Source organism: Falco peregrinus, chromosome 10 (assembly GCF_023634155.1).
Source record: "Falco peregrinus isolate bFalPer1 chromosome 10, bFalPer1.pri, whole genome shotgun sequence".
NCBI lineage: Eukaryota > Metazoa > Chordata > Aves > Falconiformes > Falconidae > Falco > Falco peregrinus.
The window spans coordinates 3,409,933-3,425,119 of record NC_073730.1 but is presented as its reverse complement, the minus strand read 5'-3'; positions in this window follow the sequence as shown (position 1 = coordinate 3,425,119).

Here is a 15,187-nt window from a genome sequence, read left to right as displayed (position 1 = left end):
TAATGACAAAAATGAGTACCTGTCAGGACTCTGGATCGATTTCCATTCCCTCTCCCTTCCCCAAATACCACTCTGAATTTGGGCTTCTTTTGTTTCAAGCTTTCATGTCTTTGTTTTACTATGCACGAGCCACTTGCAGCGAACAAGGCACTGAAACCTGCCCAGCTGGCAGTCCGTGCTCTTTCCGAGCAGACGGTTTTGTTTTCTTACAGACCACACCTGGGGAGGGGAGGCTCTCCGCGAGAGGAGAAACCGTTCAGGTGTGAGCAAGCTGCATCCACATCCAGGGGGAGACGGCAGGGGAAGAAAGAGCGATTTCGGGATTGGTGTTAGGGATTTTGTATATGAAAATTGAAGATTCAATAGCTTCTGTTATCTTTAGGACTAGACATGCAGAGTGTGTCTGTGGCTCTTATCCCTCAGGCTATCTGAAAAGATACGGATATTCTCTGCGCTGTGGTGACATACTGAACATCCATACATCTCATTCATGTACCATTGTTCACAAACAGGGTCACGGCTTTAACATCCAGGGACAGAAAAAAATTCTTTTAAATTAGTTCATCTTTATTCTATGCTTTTTATCTAACACCTTCACCATTAGAAAGGTTTGTTTCTGGAAACAATAGAAAACAGCAGATAAGGAAGCAGGCTACAGCAGGTATAACCACTTAGTTTCTGTCAGCTAGACAAGCACGCTTTCTTCCTCCCTAACATAATGGGGAAAAACAAAAAAAAAGAAGAAGAAAAGTGAACTAAAGCATGTTTTCATTTGCTAAGTTCCTTCACGGCTGGAGCTGATAAAACTTTAAACATGCATCCAGAGCCAGTGGCAATGGAAGAAGAAAAGGAAGTCTTTCTCAGTGGATACCAAACAAATGAAAAAGGAAAAAATCCTGACATTACTCTGTGCTGTAGCAAGGATGGGGAATAAATGGGTCAGAATTGAGGGAAGACAGGTCTTTAGAGGGCGGTTAAATGTGATGTTGCAGCTTAAATTTCTGCTCAGGAAGTGTCTGAACCACAAACTGGCAAAAGCTGGGAGCGAATGATGGAGAAGGGATCATGCTCCTCTTTTCTTAATGTCCTTTCCCCAGCTAACTACCGATAAACACATAATACTGGACCAAATCGAATTCTGTTCTGTCGCTGGGTGGCTTTTTAGATTGGTAAGCAAGCCCCTAGATGCAAGACTGGGGCAAACTTCTTGACAGTTCGATAGTAGCATGGCATGGAGAGACATGGGTAGGAGTGTTCTCACATTTTCTTTATATTTAAATCTTTTTTTTAAAAAAAAATCGGGATACACTTCTCTCATCTTTCTACAATATCTGCTATAGGAAGTAAGCAACTTCAATCAACCAGCCTATTCAGTAAGGGTAGGCCTGATGTTACCTATTTAAGTAGGATTTATGCCTTGACTCTGCAAGTGTTAATATTCTTTTATACTTAATTTTACGGAGCTGTCAGCAAAGTATGTTATGAGGGAACTAACAGTGTGTATTGTTCACAGTTTTCGATTTTACTGAAAGGTTTGGGAGGAGAAAGTGGCACTGTTTGTGTAGATTGGTGTAGGTGGGGACTTTTCCTCCCCGACCTGTCACTCATGACTCTTTTCCCAGGGGAAAGGGTGGTCAATACTACTGGTATGGACCAACTGATTTTGCACTCAAAACAAAACAAAACAAAACAAGTAAAACCCAAACATACTTGCCACCTTGCTTTATTTCCACTTTATAAGGCAGGTACCTAAAGCACGAGGGGGTCATGTCTTCTTTCTAAAAGTGTCTTAAAATGATGAAACATTTCTAAAACCAATAGTTTATTCTTCACAATGTATTTCATGTTAATAATAAATGAAATTGTGAAACTGGCATGATTTCCATCTGCTTTAATACTATCTTTTACAAGCCCATGAAAAGAGAGATTTTGAGAATAATAATCAGATATTGTTATTTCAAAAAACAAAGTAAAGCAGTTACTCAGTTTCTCATCCATAGTATATTTATTTGGAGGAGCTGAGAGTTCCTCATAATCATATCAAACTTAAATTTCTCATTGTATGGCCATCAGGACTGAATCCATATTTCTAAAGCTTCCATTTCTGAGGGCTCTGGAAATCAGATTTTGTTCTTTGTGCAGTGAAATATTAATAAATATTGCATATCAATTTTTAACTTTTCTTTTCTTTGTTTCACTGGGTATGGCTCATAAAAATGTCTCTTATTCCACTTACTGATATCCAAACTAGGCGAAGCAGCATTAAAACAGAGCACATAAATACAGCAGAAATGTAAATGAAAGGATTTTGGTAACAAGACCTGCCTGAAGAAATTCGTACAGACACGGTACGGTAATATATATTTCCTCCAAAATATCTTAAAGATCTTTTGCTTTACCTTCTGCACATTGTAAAACACTCAGGGAATTATAGATTAAGTCCTGAATACATTTAGATCATTATTTCCAATAATAACAATGCAATTCTTTGAACAGTGTGCATTTCATATGTACAGAAGAGCTGTGGAATAAATAAGGCATCTACTGCACTGGAAAAAAGCTACGTTTCATGATTCACTTAGGGTTTGGCAGAAAAATAGGAACAGGTAGATATCTTCACAAAATGATTATGAGCTGTCTAGTGAAGATTCTGTCAGTGAATAATTGCAAGCAATATTTTTTGCCTGTAATTTAATACAGTTTTATGCATGTATATCAACAGTGGAGACAAATCTTGACAAGTTCCAGGCCTCACTTAAGTGGCAGTTTAAAGGCAAAGTTTCTGTTTGCTACAGGCTTACAGAAACATTGAATAGTCTTTTTACTCTGAAGAGCCGATAGGCATCCTCATGGAGCTATGCATAATTCAGTACTTTAAATGGCAAGCACAACTAATTTTAGAAGGTCTTAGGTAGCTTCTTCAGGTCTTACCTGTTGTCAGCTCCTTTCTGGTGATGAGGCACTGGCAGCGAGGGCTGGCTTCTCAAAGCTCCTCTTCAGGAGTTTATGCTCTGTCAGCTCCAAGTTGGCTATCTTTGGCCATTCCCTAGTTTGGGATGTCCAAGCCAGTTGCCTGCAACTGCTGGTTGATTGTGCAGGTACCAATGCCCTTAGGAGCAGCTATACTACCTATAGGCAAGAGCAGCAGGAATGCAGAAGTTCCCTGAACAGGTGTCATGCTTGATATTGCTTGGAGCTATTGCCCTTGGCACACCAGAGACCCTGACCCAGGCAGAGCCCCTGGGGGAGGATGGGACTGTCCGGGTTTTTGGGAACAGGGAGCACTGGGTATGGCATTGGTCCCACCTGTGGAAGGCATGCGCTTCTGCCTCACCAGCAAAATGAAGTGAGCAGACCATGTGCCATCAAGGAGAACAAATGGGAGATCAATAAGCTCTTCACAGTCATGCTCCAGAAGCGCATACCAGTCTTACCAGTGATTCAGGGAAAGATGGACAATCCTCAACAAAGCAGTGGTGAGAAACTTCCAAGATGGCAGTGACTGGAAATTTGGCATTTCCCCCAAAACAACAAATCCCCTTCTCTCTCTGTGTTTCTGCAATTACAGACTAGACATAGGGACTACAGGTACAGGGCATTGGAAACAGGTGAGAAGATGATGCCCCATCAGGGGAGGCATCAGAGCTGGCTGAGCCTTAACCAAGAGTGTGCAGTATGAAGAAAGAAAAGGGAGATGATAGCTACTCGAGGCTTTCTCCTGTGGGGGATGAAGACACCTATCTATGCACCTGGAAGGGCAGAGATAGTGGAAGAGGTTCCTATGACTGGGGAAAGGCAAAAGTTGCACCTGTCTTCAAGAAACAGGATCCACTTTCATAACAGTCCCTGAGAAGGTTATGCCATTTCCAAGAACATGCAGATGACTGGATTTGTTTTCAGACTCAGGTGTCCTAGAAATACATCGTTCAATAATAAGATACTCTAGTGATCATATGGCAGAGGGGTCCTCATGGGAACAGATGTGTCTGGGTCAGTGCAGAGTGACAAGCCATAATCTCACCGCACTGACCATTTCTGTTATCCGAAGTTATTTATCAGCTGTAGAAGAGACGGGTATGGGAACCTGGATATTTCAGACCGGAAGAGGGCTTAGCTATGCCATATCAGAACTTCACGTCCACTTTAAAATGGAGATGGGCTAGGAAAATGTGAAGAAAACTCATTAAAATGGATACAATACAGCGGATACGCTTCATGCCTGCATACTTGGGTGTGATTAGGTGTGTGCTAATTGTCAGGATTAAGGTTCATTAGATAGTCCTAATGATATCGTCTATCTATGGGATCAGTGAGCCATGTGGATGAGTGTCCTTTAGATTGCACTCATAACTGGAGTAAGCACCGAATCACCCTGAAAATCTCTATCTGCAACATTTAGACCATTTGGACTGTTTGACCTAGGAGAACTTTTGGTAGACCTGCCAAAAGTCCGAAGTACTAATGACTGCCTGGGATCAATTAAGTCTCACTGCACAAAGCAGAACAAACAAAAAACCTTAAATTCTGTGGCAATCAAAAAGCATTTATCACGGAAACCTTATGAGCAGGAATTTGTTCAGTTACACTTCTGTCATGCTGAAAACAGCTTGCTCTAGATTAAATTAATTTTGGGGGTATGTGATGGGGAGTCACTGACATGAAATGAAAAGTGATAAATACCAATAACTGGATGTTGGATCAGTTTTCCTAGGTTGGGCAGCTTAATTACCTTCACTCTGGTTTGACGAGCTCACCCTTAATAACTTTTTGGCTGTGTATCTTTATAAATCATGTTTTCACAAATCTTGATATTAAAAAACCCTGTCACAATAAAGTGCCTCAGAAATCCTGTATGCTTTACCAGTCTTTGCCTGGCCTACTTTAGAGATTAGTTTAATTTAGGTGATACTTGATTCCCCACTGTTGTTGGTTTTTTTTTTTTGCTTTTGCTTTTGCTTCTTGTGGAGATTAGCTTTATATAAACATGTTATCCATAACACAAATCAAAGTAGCTAGAAATAGTAATATAGTATGGTCATGTATATTCATGGTTGTTTGATGAACGAAATACATTAACATATTTCTAGATTCTCTGTCATTCCCTTCCTTTTTTTTTTTTTTTTTCCTTAAAAGAAAAAAAGAGAAAGAAGGAAAATGTTCTAGTAAATTCATGTATTTATGAGAGTGGAGTTATCAAAATGGGTAGGGTAATAACACATTTTTTCTCTTTAATTTGGTGATTTGTAAATTAACGAGAAAAAAATGTTTTTCTGGTTCTATCAATCAGTGATGTAGCAGATTCTGCTTTTATAACTAAATGCAGTATTTCCTTCTCCCCTTCAATACGGGGAAATCAAATGCTTTTGAAATAACCACCAGCACCTCTTTGACAAGCGGGAGCACCAACAGTGGCATCAGAGAGCTTGCAGCACTTCTGCACACATTGTCAGATGGACTTTATGATACATATTATATATTTTTAATATTTTTTTAAATTTTATTATATTTATTATATATATGCGACAGTATTGCTCATACCGAGTTTATTAACTGCCGTTTAGTATTACGGCTGGGAGACATCCCTCCATGCAAGCCCTGCGGTATGGTGTGTTGCTACCCAGGGGAGGGAAAGGACGGCACCTCATCCAGAGGATTTTGCCCTGTGTTAACACGTGCCCAGCCCATCGCCCAGTGCTCGTCCCACCCTGCGTTCCTTCACTGATTTTTATAATAAACAGCCCCACCAGAGGCAAGTATCTCATGGTGTTGTGCCTTCTGTGCTACTGTAAGATGGCAGAATTCCTGGTCAGTAGACTTTAATATTGGGGTAATTCTTCCTTTGCTGATTTACAAAATCTCAGTCATTCTGACCAACCTGACAAAGGTGCCTAGAAAGCCAAAGGTCTCCCTCATATCTGAGGATCTCTGGTGAGCTGGCCCAGGGCTTTCCCTAGGTCGGGGAAGCAATTTTTTTTTACAGCCATAAGGGTTACAGACAGGCTAGTCTGTACCTTGGGCCTTGCACATATCGTGTAATAGGGTGCTGGGCTGTGCAGGTTGAGGCCAGCACACTGAATAGGCTGTATTTACTGTTCCCCCATGGAAAATCTCCAGTTTCTGATCGTGAGGGCTTCTAAGGAGCCTCACAGAAGAAAGGGAGAAAGGGGTTTCACTGGATGTGGCTGTTGAGACGACTTTATTACTGAAGTTAAATGACTGACTCCACAAATCTCAGTAGGCCACTCTTCAGAAAAATAAAACTATAGCTTCCCTACTTCTCTAAATATTTTATACCTCATTCAGATGAAACTGATTTATATTTTTTTTTAATATCTTGGGCTTTGTCTGAGGTGGAGATGGTCAAAGATTAGATTTTCTATTCCACGTAACAAATGTGATTTGACAAAAAATGAGAAGTCATTTATTCATTTGTAAATGAAAAACTTTACTTCTCCAAGGAGGAAAAATTTGGAGGAAAACAAAAAAATAAGAAAGATTGGCAATAATCATGAAATTGCAAAGCCTGGAGTGAACTGCAGGCTGGCATCCAGGTGCTGGGGATCCCCCTCAGCGGTGGCTTTCAGCCCCTCTCTGTTCCCACGTCCTGCCCAGCACAGGGCAGAAACCAGGAGACCCGGAACAGGAGGTTCTGGCTTCTGCTCCTGCATCAGAGTGTCTTTGGACTCTGAGAAGATGACAGGAGCTCTCCAGGTTTCTGCAAGCTTGAGGTGTAGGAGGGAAGCCCTGATTAGACCTGAGGTTCCTTCGTAAGGCTTTCATTACTGCTTTGTTGCCAAAAAAGATAAATGAAGTGACACTTACTGCTGCAAGCTTAGATAAGCATGAAGAAAGGAAAACCTGACAATTACCAGTCTGATCTAATAATGTAATAATGTAAGAAATTGAATTTGATACACAGTAAAACAATATGAGGCAAAGGAGATACTATAATTAAGGAAATAACTTAATACATATATGTTTAATTAAAAATACCCTTTATCTGAGAACATGCACTCTGTTTTGAATAGTAATTTGAAATCACTAAAGCTCTAGTTGAACAATGTAATTTTCATTTAACACTAATCTTGGACCTGCACATTGAAGACATTCAGCCCAGTGGAAATTAGATTTCAGTGAATTGTTTAGTGGTTTGTCTCATGGTTCCCAAACTGTTAAAAGTAACTTGGATCATGGAAGGCCAGCACATAATTGCCCTTATTGCATAATGTTAAGGTTAACATTTAGCAGTGTCCAGCTTCAACTATTCCAGCTGACAATAAAATAACATTGTCAGGGCTGTAACTTGTAATGTCTATAGCTTAAAAAACAAAACAAAACAAAAAACCCACACCCAAATTTTAATTCCCAAATAGAATTTTGAATCATTGAATTCCTCTTAGCATTTATTTTCAAAATTACATTCATTTTGAATAAAATCATAGTGAATAAGTCTAGTTGCTTTGTGCTTTATACTGTATATTTATAGAAAGTAGAAAAAATAGTATAGCAGTGAAAAAGCATTCCTTTAGTGGTCTTCTCTTTTCTTCTGCTTTTGTTATTGTTGCTTGTTTGTTGGGTTTTTTTTTATTTGTTTGGTTGGTTATTGTGTGGGGTTTTTTTCCCGTTAATAAAATATCCTGAAAAAACACATGCATTTTACCAAATGCTTCCAAAACCAATGGCCAAGTAAAACTTGTCCATGCAAACTCAGGTAATGTAAGAAACTGAAGATTACAATTTCAGAATGTGACAGGGTGTGAAGAGAAGCTGTATTGATGGAATGGTGTGTTCCAAGACATTTCTGATTAGCTACAGGAATGGCTTGGTGCCTAACCACTTTATTATCTCATTGCATTCATTCTTTTACTACTTTAGTGAATATTTTCCCCTTTGTTTCTGTTATAATTTTGCAAGAATTAGAAAAAGGCTTATGGAATTAAAACCTTTGTTTCAGTGTTTATAAAAGCTCCTAGGATGTGATGTTTTTTTCTTCCTAAATCATCAAGCTTAACCTCAGATTTCTTACCAGAAAAGTTAATCCACTTATTGAAAAGAATAAGATATTTCACTGACTTTTCTTTTATTAAAGTTTCCACATGTCCTCTCTCATTGTCTCAGCTGGGCATTTAAGCTGCTTCCCGTAGAGTTGTAAATGCTATTTATAAACACTGCTTTCTGACAGTCAGGCTTTAGACAGCCTCAGTCCTTGCCAAACTGTGTGCCTTCCAGAGGTGTGCTCGGTGGGACGATGGGGCCAACGACACCTGCAGCTCGTGCTCTCCCCTCCTCCCCTCCTTGCGCTTGGTGTGGGAATTTCAGATTAAATATATTATAGCAACCTTCCACATGTTTGCGTCATGAAAAATATAAATGAGAGATGGAAATGCTGACGGTGCTGGTGATCCTGGGGAATGAATGTTCCACAGACCAAGCAGTGAGAAATCCTTTTCTGCACGTGGGAAAGTCCTGTGGAGATGTGAAAACGGGAATTCCTACTGCGGTGTGGTTGGTTAACAAAGCCAACAGACACAGGGAGAAGTGAGTAACTTCTCTGTGCCTATAAGCATCTTAGGATAGGGTTGGAACCTGACCTCAGCTCAGTGCTTTTTGGGAAGCTAGTGGGCCAGAAGACTTTGATGTATTGCAGTGGTATCTACTCCTGATGATTTACTCTGACTTGGAGTAGGTAATCCCTTCAAGAACGTCTCCTAGATTTCCAGGAGATAGCATTACTTTCCTCAGTCTGGGAGATAACAAAGACATTTCAGAACAGTGTGTCACTCACACTGATTTATTAGACCAAAACAGTCTTAGCTAGCAGGGGTCGTAAAATGCACATGAATTGCTGTAATTTAGGCTCCTCATTTACATGAAAATTAGTTCCTTCGGAGAAAGATTCTGTATGAAACAGACATTTGAGCTTTAACAACCTGTGTTTTAATAGATCTGAGGCATCCAGGGGCCCTCTTCAACTCTACAGATTGTTTTTTGCCCTCCATTGTGCCATGACAATGAAGTGCATGGAAGCTGCAGACTCCTCCGGTGGATGCTGCACAGAGGGCAGGTAGGTGCTGGAGCCTCTTCGCCACACAGACCAGGCACCCCGGGCTTGCAATGCAGCCTCAGGCGAGTTGCTTATGTTTAAAGCTGATCATTGGTTTTCTCTGAGAAAATGCCAACTTGTCTAATACTGAAACTGTAAGAATGAACTTCGTTTGAAGAATTTCCTGTCCTAGGATTTGGGTTTATTTGATTTGTTCCACAAAAGGCCACATCGACGAATTATTTCAAAATGTAAAACTAATTTTCAGTGGAAATTTTGAAGTAAAATAAACCGGAATATCAATGAAATCTTTTAAAGTTTTTTGAAATTAAATATTTCAGGGGATCCAATCCAACCTGAGGGAACATCAACTCTGAAATACCTCAACTTTTGCTTTATGTCCCAATTCAGGATAAATTTTCCTCATAAAAAAATTCTGGTAGAGCTGGTTATCTCTTTTTTTTTATTTATTTATTTTTTATTACCATGCTCTGTTTAATAATGCTTCAACATCAGACTCTCCCGATATTAAATTATTTTTTTCACTGTAAAGACAGCAGCAGATGTTCTAAGCCGTATTTCTTTTGAAACTGTAATTTTTTCCTTGTCACTTTGTCTTCTTTTTTAGCTTCTCTCTCTCTCGCCGCCACCCCTGAGAAGCCCAGCAGACCTGAGCCCTCAACATTTTCTTGATCCGAAAAATACTGTCCCATGTGAGGACTTAGTGTGGCATGGGAAAAGGCTCCATCCAGTTGAGACTCGATGCTAGTTTTCATTGAATTGCATGGTAAGACTCCAAGTATTTTTCAGCTGAGGCAGAAATGCCTTGTGTAGTTCCATGCCAGGTAAAACCTCAGAGAGCTAAAACCTCATTGCTTCTACACAGCGTGGGCAACCCTTGCCTGGTTCTTAATGAAAATCTGCTGTCTCTGTTCCCATTAAGGTGATAATTTTCATATCCCAGTTATTCACTGCCAACTAAAGTTGAAGATCTTTGTTTTTGCTCTATAACTTCAGGTGGGGCTGATGAAATACAATAGTCTGGATGGCTCTGATGATTAAAGACTTGCATATGTCTGTATTTGAATGAAATAAGGTGGATTTGTTTTAAGAAAACCCACCATTTTTCTTATTGACTGTGCATTTTAAAAGCAACACCATAATGAGATGGTAAAATCATTAAGAAATATGTGATCTAAATAACAGGCCTGTGGGAAAACAGATTTGCTGTACGAAAATTAACTTATTTAAATAAACCTGTGCAACCGAAGTCATGCGTATCGCTGGCAGCGTAATACCCATGAAATCACGGCTCACCATAACCAGCACAAGGCAAGGCCCCGCAGGGCTCCGGATTCACTGTGCATGTGGAGCATTGCAGGGAGTGAATTAGGTATGGGAGGAGACCAAAACAGCTTCCAGAAAGTTAGCTGATTTTCTAGCTCAACAAGCAGCCACGATAAAGTAATGCATATTTAAATGTTCTGTATTCTTCGTCAACCTGATAACTTTATCTACAGCTTTCATGTTCTTTATTCTTTAAGTACTTCTCGTAGGTGCTAGCTATTAAGCTCACATACGTTCAAATGGCCTGAGTGCACTGCTGCCTGGTCCATCTTAGAGAGTCGTGTTGGGCTAATGACACAGTTTGAGAAGCCCCCTAGCCTAGCTGCTCAAAGATGGCCTGTGCCTGTGCCTTAGCATTAGTATTACCCTGTAATTCACTGAAATAAAGCTAACCCATTTCAATGAGGTCTATAACAATTTAAGTGTCCAAACATTAGGGTATTGTACCAATTTAGGAAACTGGCCTTTTAAACTAAATTAGTTATATCAATGCGTTTATCCATTTATTTCTAATTTAACCAATGTCTCTAAACAGAATTTAGTGATAGGTAATTGCAAAAGACAGTATGTCCTAAGAACCACTTCTCCATTTTGAGTTTTACCCAGGAGAATAACTGAATTTCTGTTTACTAGGCTTACACAGCATCGAGGCATTGCTTGTTTATTACAAAAGCCATTGAGAGTCTCATTTGGATTGTTAGCAAGCCCATCACAGGTGAAACTCAGACTGTTATCTCTTGGGTGCCTTTTTTTCTTTTAACCTCTTAAGGACAGTAAGTATAAATAATACCTAAATCGGAAAGAATTCACATTTTGGAAAAAAGTAAAGGGAGTAAAAACAGCTGATAGGAGAACACTAATGCAAAGCAGTTCTGACTGGAACAAGCTGAGCCCTGTAAAATAACTTCAGGAGAGTTTGGGAAGCAAAATACTCACTGTTGAATCATAAAATGTGGACCTAGCAGAGACATTTAGCTTTGCAGCACTACCCACGGCCAGCCAACACCTCAGATAATTACTTGCAATTCTCTGTCCATAAGGGAATTTTAATTTACCACTGCTTTCCTTGCTAACATCCCCCTCTGCTCCAAAGCTGCTAACAACCATTTCCTCTCAGACTGTCAAATCAATTAATATAATTAAGATAAACTCAGGCTGCCACCTATAGTTGTAGGTGGCAAAGCCATTTTAAGGAGTATGCACATTTGGCCCATCACAGCTGACACAACTTTGCCTTTCCTGAAAAGTCATTGTCACCTTCCCTTGGAGGAAGCAAAGGCTGCGTGAGCCCCTTGTGCTGAAGCTGTAGTAGCTCTGCTGTTTTATGCCTCTTGCCTGTCTCTCTCTTTTTGCTCTCCTTTTGAACAAGTGGTATACATGAGACTTGGTATGTAGGTGATCTGCAGAGGTTTAGTGACCTCTGAGTTTTCCCTGCTAGCTAAAGTATTTTCGCTAACCCAAACAGTAGGGAAGAAAAGTCCATGAGCTGGCAGCTCTGGGGGCCAGAGATCTTTGGCAAAGGGTCTTCGGTAACCAGAGGGTGCTGTAGCCCCTCTCAGTAGGAGAAGGCAGGAGGGCATCTCCTCACCTCCACCAGGGCAGTGAGATGACTTGTGCAACTGACCCAGTTGGGCAGGAGTGACCTCTAGCACAGAAGCAGTGATAAGCACCTGGGCAGCACCTTCTTCAGGAAGAGGACATGGTATCGTTGCTTTAATCCTCTTCCCACTGGGGAATAAACTACATGGGTATCAGGATGCTTTATATCAGCATAACTGGATCAATGAGATGCACGGGAAACTAGTGTTTTGAGGACAGCAATATTATTAAAATGATGCGATCTTTGTGTCAGGAGTAGCTCAGCAGGGGCCCAGGTGATGGGGAACTTGCAGCGTTCTCTAGCTTTTTTTCATTGACATTTAACTTACAAAAATACTCTCATTTCCAGCTGTATACTTTGATATAATATGGTAAAAAATAAGTTTAACAGCCTTCTGCAATTTTCTGTTGGCTTCCCATCTGTCAAGTCTTTCTTTTATAGTTGAGCTAGCTAGCTTATATTAGTCATTTGGGAGGTACTGCATTGATTTACATTACAGCATGTCATAAACCAGTATGTGATGAATCTAGTGTGCTAATAAAAACTAATGATACAAGTAGAACAATATAAGGTGGGACAATGCTAATGTTATAACTTTCTGAGAACATATAATTAAACCTTCCTTAAGCTTTCTACTATTCTATGTGGGCTTTTCCCCAGAATCTCAAGGTTACATTTACATATTATTTTTAACATGGCTTAGTATTTTTGCTGAATTCCTCACCACAAAGGAGAACAGTGGTGCATATATATTTTTAAAATCGGCAATGGATTTGTTCTATATGTAACTTTTCAATTGTTCTAGCTACATAGAAAATTCTCACTTCCATGGAAATCGTTGCTTGTTTTCATTGGCTGAAAATCTGGTCATCTGTCTTATTGATTTTACTATTTAAAACCAAAATGCTGTGCTTTCTCCACAAGAAAATGAGGAAAAGATGTTCTGTCCTGAATATGGAAGCAATTCTCCGTTCCTATGTCTTGATGCAGTGAGGCACAGGCATTCTTCACACATTGGGTCTGACAGGAGAGAAGCTTAGCAGAATTTCAGGTGTCAAGAACAATTAGCGTTAATTAAAATTATATATTTGTTTGTCCCCAAGGGCCTCTACGCTAGTTCGATGATAACATGCAACAAAAATATTGGGGGACTTTTTCCTTCTAGCTGCCCGTCTGCTAAAGCAAGTACTTTTTCGCCTGCTCAGTGGGTGAAAAGTCACTCCCTCTCTGGTGACACAAAGGGACACCTTGCGACTGTCCCTCTGCTCTGCCACTTTTTCTGTGGCACCTTGACCTGTGTGCAGGGGGACTCTGCTGGGGGGGGATTCACCATATACATCATTCATGAGTACTCGGCATTACACATAGTAGATATTTACTGTGTAATGAGGCTGGGTTAATATGTTCGTTCCCCCTGTGATGAGGAAATGTTGCTCTCAGTTGCCAATGCTTGAGTTGCCATCTTCTTATTTTTTGCTTTTATTTTTTCCCTTAGGGTGTAAAACCTTTTAAAAGAGTTTGAAAACCTTTACACAGCTGTATTTTTCTTGTGAGTTGCTAAGTACTACCATCTGAAATATTTCTTTTCTATGTTTTTATTTTTCCTGTCTTGTGTATTATTAATTCAGATACATTTGCATAGCTTAAAATCCCACTGTGTCCACTACCAAAATGGAATTTGGGTCACAGACAACTGAACCAGTGGGATGCAGGTTACATTTTCATTTTTCCTTGTTTTATGACATAGTAAATCACTGTTACTGCTATTAGAAATCAGATTAGGTCTCTCTCATGCATCTGCAGAGAAGGAAGGAGGTTAATTTTTTAGATTGTGTAAGGGCTATATGCATATGTGCAACTTTTGTGTGCAAGGAGCTAGGGAACAAATTGTGAACATGCTCATAATTTTCTCTGTAGGATAAGACTAATATTTAGATGAAGGAAGCGATCAGTTCCTGCCCAAAGCCACAAGAGAAATTTTCCATCTTTAAAGCAAATGACCTCCCCGGTGATGGAGCTCTTTTGCACCTATTCCAGTGCAGAACGATGCCAGCCATCGTGATGTTGGAGGAGTGTGCAAGAGCATGGAAATTCATATATCCCTGAAAACTTGAAGGTTTTTGTAAAACCTGCTTCAGCCTCTCCCTGTCCACTTTAGATGTAAAAATAATAAAATATTCTTCTGTACATCCTTGCTCCTTCCCTTCCTAGGAAGCTGTGTGGCACAGGCTCCCCACCAACACTTTCCTTGCTAGCTTACGCTGGAAAGGTTAATAATGGAGAGAATGTGTGATGAGCCTTAGCCAACAGATTTTCCCAGAGAGAATAAATCAGCACAAGCCTGCTTCTCTGCTGTCTTTTCCATTGAGATTCAAAGCCCTGGTGACTGATTCAATTACTAATTATAAGTTACATTCAGCCATGAAGGGAACAGAACAACAGCCACCATGTGACTTACGTGAATAGTCACATTTTGGTGCTCCAGCTTGAGTCTGGATTGCTGAATACTGATGGACTGCAAAAATGTCTTGTCTTTGGGTCAAAGAAAGGAGAAAAATCTTTAAACGCAGGAGAAAGAAAAAAGAAAAAGGAAAAGGAAATAAAAAGTGTTGAAGAACATTAAAGAAAGAAGAGAGTTAGCTTAAAACTGCTTCATGATATTACAGGCTGACTATTACGTTAAAATTATCACATAAATATGTGTTCACTGAGGGGTTTTTGGTGGTTTAAGAGTAGTGGAAGAATGTGAGTGACACAACATGTTTTCCAGGGTTCCTTTCTCCACTTTGTCTCCTAAACTCTGTGTGTCTCATCTTCCTCCATCTTGAAGACTCCCTTCTGATTTCCCACTCCTCGCCTCACACTAGCACCTTGATATTCTCCAGTAGTCTCTTTTCCAGTTCTGTGCAGCTTCTACCACCTCCTGGCCACTGTCTCTATTTGATTATTCACCTATTGTGACTTGTTACACCCCATTATCTTACTCCATCTCAATTTTCATCTTCGTTCTTTGACTCTCTACTTTCATTTCTGATTCTGTGTTCCAGTTGATTCATCACCATTAGTCCAAGTCCATATTATAATTAAAGATTCAGCTTTGCTCTCAGCTTGCCCTTCTCCATTCTCTGACCCTGGGTCTGCTTTCTTTCTAGCTGCTATGGAGACTTGGCTTATGAAGTTCCCACATCCTTCAACCC